This window comes from Thunnus maccoyii, chromosome 14 (assembly GCF_910596095.1).
Source record: "Thunnus maccoyii chromosome 14, fThuMac1.1, whole genome shotgun sequence".
Classification (NCBI taxonomy): Eukaryota; Metazoa; Chordata; class Actinopteri; order Scombriformes; family Scombridae; genus Thunnus; species Thunnus maccoyii.
Genome location: NC_056546.1, coordinates 30,665,575 through 30,670,924, shown reverse-complemented (window position 1 = coordinate 30,670,924; position 5,350 = coordinate 30,665,575). Strand labels below are relative to the sequence as shown.

The 5,350-nt window shown below is 40.6% G+C and overlaps 1 long non-coding RNA gene across 2 annotated transcripts; it reads left to right on the top strand.

The window, feature by feature from the left end:
- The first annotated feature begins 895 nt into the window (after nucleotides 1–895).
- LOC121911264 lies at nucleotides 896–5,150 on the top strand. Of its 2 annotated transcripts, none has more exons than XR_006099804.1 (4): nucleotides 896–1,435; nucleotides 3,355–3,527; nucleotides 4,052–4,175; nucleotides 4,880–5,150. It is a non-coding gene; the product is annotated as an uncharacterized LOC121911264 (long non-coding RNA). The 2 variants fall into 2 exon arrangements; XR_006099803.1 differs by having other exon boundaries at nucleotides 896–2,763; nucleotides 2,902–3,527.
- The last annotated feature ends 200 nt before the right edge of the window (nucleotides 5,151–5,350 follow it).

The following is a 5,350-nucleotide window of genomic DNA, read 5'->3' as shown; positions in this document are numbered from 1 at the left end:
GTGCTGCTTGTGTTGGTCGTTGCACTATTACAAAAATTACGGCTAGTCTGAATTAGAAGCCATAATAGGTTACCCACGGTCCTTTGTGTTTTGATTATGGTTGGTTTTAAAAGTCCAACACCTTAGAGTAGGCTTAGACATTATCACTGTGACCGTAATACAATGCCTGTGTCTCTCAGGCTGGTCTTGAGAGTAGGGAGATAATGTCTGTGACTGGGCACAGATGTAAGGGCAGCCTGAGGAGCTATTGGGCTCCAATCATTACAGATAGGGAAAAATAGAGCAATATCCTGTCCACCAATTCAGGCAACGGCAGCAGGTCTGTTGAGCGCCTCACCTAGTTGCCTATTGCTACATACTAACTGAAGTGATAAGTAGTGATAGCAGTAATATCGTTACCAGTTGTAGTGTTAGTAGCAATTACTTCCAGGTGTGTCAACTTCAAAGCCCCAACAAAAAGGAAACGTAAAGACGAATGAGGAAACGTCAACATCAATATTCCTAAATACCCATTAACCTTGTCTCACTTCACCATCAATGGAAACGTTCAGTTTAATGTGAATTATAACGCTAAATAGGCTAATCTTAAGATCTAACATACTATCATTTTTAAATCAATATTTTGTGTCAGATTATTGGTTTAATGAGTAAATAGCCTTGTAATAAGCGGGATAATGTTCAGTCAGAGACAAAAATGACGACAAAATGGACCCCGACAGGATTTTGGGGTTCATTTCGCAATAATGACCCACTCACTGAACATTATCCCTTACATAAAAACCTATACGTCACAATGACATAAAATTGATGTATAGGGGATGTAATCCCAATTTAATCTTGCGTGCGAATTGTTTTTCTTTTTTTTTTTGTTCAGGTTTAGACCAGACCAGGGATAAGCACCAGGCAGACGCAGCAGTTAGATGATAGCTTCTCATCCAGCCCTTGGAAAGAATTTATAACAGTAAAGCTGACAATGTTGTGGTCAAGCAGTGGTTAATGTGGTTTTATGCTTGTTAACATAATTTCAGAAGGTTTTAACTTCCCAATTTAAGTTTGCTAATACCATCAAATAGGCATCTGCTAAATTTTTAGCCGTGCTAATGTCAGCTAACTGATTAGATAGCTAAGTTAGCTAGCATGAATAATTCATAAACAACTCTGTGTTTGTTGTTAGAGATCTTAGAACAAATATTACCCACAACTTGCCTTTTATCTTACTATCATCATCATCTTACTATCTGCTAATGTTACGCTAGCAGCTCACAGGAATGTAGCCAGTAACATTAAAGCTAATGGCCAACATTAAGGCTAACTGTTGTTAGCCTGAAACAGCACCATTTGACGGCACAACTTGTCTCTCTTTCAGGTTCAGTCAGCTCTGTTTTTTACCTCATGACAGACAAATCTCTCCCCCAGAGTGCCACAGATTAGTAGGGTAACTTTAAGTTTTTTTTCCCCTGCTTTAATCTTCCCATCATTACAGTACATTTTCGAATCCTGATCATTGTTAACGGTTTTGAGTCTTATTGGATAAGTAAATCAAAGCCATCTAAAGAAGTTAAAATTTTCATCAAAAATGAACTGTAATTCATTGTCTAATTACTGTATAAAAGTTAGAAATATGTGTAATCAAAATTCAGTGTTGTGGGTGACAAATACTAAAACCTCCTTCACGTTGTAATGCACTGCAATAAGTGTTACCATTGAAAAGCATATTTTATTTGGTCATTCATGTAGTTATTGTGACTAGCTAAGAAAGAGGTTCATTCACCATTACCTTACTTGTAGTGGTGTTGTGCTGTGTTGAATTGCCCTCGTGCAGACTTAACAAAACTTTAACTTAATGGCCACTGATTTCACAGTGGTAACCTGTGTGTGGTGATTCTGATGTGAATGTGTTAGGGATTCTCTTTAGCTTAATGTGCATTAGTGTGTATATTGAAATTTGAATGGAGCTTATAACAAATAATAAATTTCATGTTTGAGCCTTTTATTACCAAGCGTTTCCCCTCACATGTCTGTCATGAGCTGCAGGAAAGGCTGATGGCTCTCTAATGAACTGAAATTTTATAGATTACGTTATGTAAAACTGTGATATTCATGATATCAGTACACTGAGATGGCTTGTTAAGGAACCACCCGCATAGCTCATTCTTAATTTGCCCCACCTTTTGTCTTGTTGCTGCCGGCTTTGCACATACTGCCATTTGGAGTTGGTTTTACGAAGATAGACTTTGACTATGGCTTAGAGTAAACTAATAGTCACACTTAGGAAAACTTGATAGATCAAACCTAAGTTAGTTAATCAAGCAGGGCATATGGAATGGTTGTTGAGACAGCCAGAAAATGTAATGTTTCTTTGTTGGGTTGCATCACACCTTTCTGTTTGTTGACATGGAGTTACAGGTATGTTTGTGTGTGGTGTGTGTGTGTGATCTCATGTTTCACACACAGTGAACACTTGATGTTGCTGGAACCCAAACCTGTGTCAAAAATGAACTTATCACTCTCTTCATCTTATATAAAACTGCTTTAAATGTCTGCTTTATCTGATGGGAAATCAAGCTAGCGTAAAAGATGGCTAAGCGTTTCTACTTCAATCCTATGCTGTGGGCCTGTTGCCTATTCAGTCACTGCTACAGCCTGTGGTTCATCTGCCTGCCAGCAGCTTTGCAACTGGCCGAATTTAAAAGTCAAGCCATGCAACAGGTGTACAATGTCCTCTAAAAGATGAGGACCACTGAGGTGGAGGTGCTGGATGAGGTACAGTCACACTAAAAAATATAAGGTTTATTATAATTTTCATGTACAGGCTTTATGGTACTTTTTTTTATGAACTATTAATATTCAAATCCAAGACTAATTAATGTTCAATGTTTTCTTCTTCTCTGTGACTTTCAGGTGTGTTACCGAGTGGTGAGGCAGCTCTGTGGTGTTTGGGGCTTTCCTGTTATGGCTGTGTGAGTCCAAGTTGAGATGAAGAAAGCTGGAGTTCATCCCAACGCTCTCTGCTGTAAACACATGTAGCTGTTAGCGAGCAGCTGCTCTTATGTCTCCCCAGGTGTCGGTGTTTGTATTTGGCAGAAACTCTCCGGCTCTCTGCCTGCTCAGCCTGCTTTCTGTGTGTCTCTCTCTGGATGGCAGGCAGGTTGCTCCGGATCTGATTCTAAGCAATGGTCGTCCTCTGGCTCGTCCCCATGTCTGTGTGTGCCACCGTCACACACGCACTCTCTCTGTCGACTGACACTTGCTATGCACTCAGCTATTCCTTAAAGGAGCTACGCTACTTTTATAACACATTTTAGTTTAGAAAACATCTTAAAATGCTTTTTTTTTTAATTCCCCGATGTTTAGGCCCGGGGGGGGGTCCAGCGGCCCACTGGTCTTGCAATACACTGGTGGAAACCCTACTGACCGTTTGAGTCATGGAAGTGCAGACAGCTCAAGTAAAGTCAACAGTGAAGAAGATAACCTATTTGCCCACAGCCATGACATGGGAGACTCAACAGACAACCACTGTAGTACAGGTACTGACTCAAGAAATGAGTCAGTACAGTGTAATTCAATTCAATTCAATTTTATATATATAGTACCAAATCGTAACAAAAGCTATCTCAGGGCACTTTTCACATAGAGCAGGTCTAGACCGTACTCTTTAATTTAGATAGACCCAACGATTCCCCCATGAGCAAGCACTTGGAGACAGCAGCAAGGAAAAACTGCCTTTAAATGAGAAGAGACCTCAAGCAGCACTAGGCTCTAGGTGGGCAGCCTTCTGCCTTGACCAGCTGGGTTAAGAGAGAAAGAAGGGCTCTTTAAGATATGATGGTGCCTTTGTAGGTGAGGAGAACGATTTTAAATTCTATTCTGGATTTTACAGTAAGCCAGTGCAGAGAAGCTATGCCCATTAGTCACTTAGACCTGAAATGATGAGTTTCCTTTTAACAGACTTGATCTCTGTCATTATAATAGTCTTGTAATAGTCTTATCATAGATTTCTAATAGAGTTTATATGTCTTATCTTGTCTCTGTCCTTCTTCTTTCTGCCTAGGCCCAAAATGACCCTGAAGCACACCCAGACTGAGCTGAGGACCAAGCAGGAAGAAGTGAAAAAGATGGACAGTGGCAACAAGAAGGATCAGGACTCCCTGCAGGCTGCAGACTTGAGTATCAAGGTACCATGTTTGTTATTTGTGAGAGCAGTTAGGGCAAGCAAAAAGACTTATTTGTACTCATGGCAGCTGCCATTCCTTATGTTATACATTTTGCATTAATGTTTGGGGTATGTGTGCTTGTGTGAATGCAGATCATGGATGTATAAAAAGAACTGGATACAGCATTGGAGGTGTGGCCCCATTCATTCCTATGAAAGTTGCTCAGTGGGGCATGAAGCAAAAAAAGCCACTTCCTGAAAATATACTGCACACACTCCATGGGCCCAGTGTGCCCATAGAGCATAGTCACTAGAGACTTCTGACAGCCATGACTGCTAACTTCTGGTCTAGCCCTCCGGCTAACTTGAATGGTGATAAAACGGTTCAATTGTGCAGCTCCTCTAGACTTTCGAAGCGTGATCGGACCAAATGGATCAAATTCTGATAGTGAAACGAGTCCCAGGGGTTGGTTGTAAGTCTATGGGAAAAAATCTTTTTGGGCCCAATAGCGTGATGGAAGTTGTAATTACACAGTTTGGCCACCAAAATTGGCTTCAAAGCCCAGCACTATGGGAAGGAGAGTCTGCTGGAGATAGGTTGAATATGAAATTCACTCACACATTTCATTCACAGGTCTGAAATATGACCACAAAACACTGTTTCCTGGATTCAATTCTATGTCATTATTCACTTTTTTTTTTCAAAATCTCCCTCCCTCTCCGCAGGAATGATCATCATACCTGGAGTACCAGAAACTGATATGTGAGATCCAAAACTTGTCACACTGTCACACAAAACACAAGTTTTTTAAAGGGTTTATTTGTCTCTTTTAGGTGTTGGTGTTAGTGTGTTGAGTTTTAACAACATTCAGGCATTCACAGGGGAAAAAGGTCTTAGTATGTTTTCCCATGTCCCATTTTTGTATAAAATGGAGCCTTTAATAATTGCCTGGAGTTGTTTCTGTTTTGTTACAGTTTCATGTTTTGCCAAGTTAGTAACATGCATTGATGGTACATGAATACATACAGAGAGAGAGGAGCTCAGTGCATCATGGGAAGTTCCCGGCAGTCTAGGCCTATAGCAGCATAACTAAGGGCTGATCCAAGGCGAGCCTGGCCAGCCCTAACTATAAGCTTTATCAAAAAGGAAAGTTTTAAGCCTACTCTTAAATGTTGAGAGGGTGTCTGCCCCCCGGC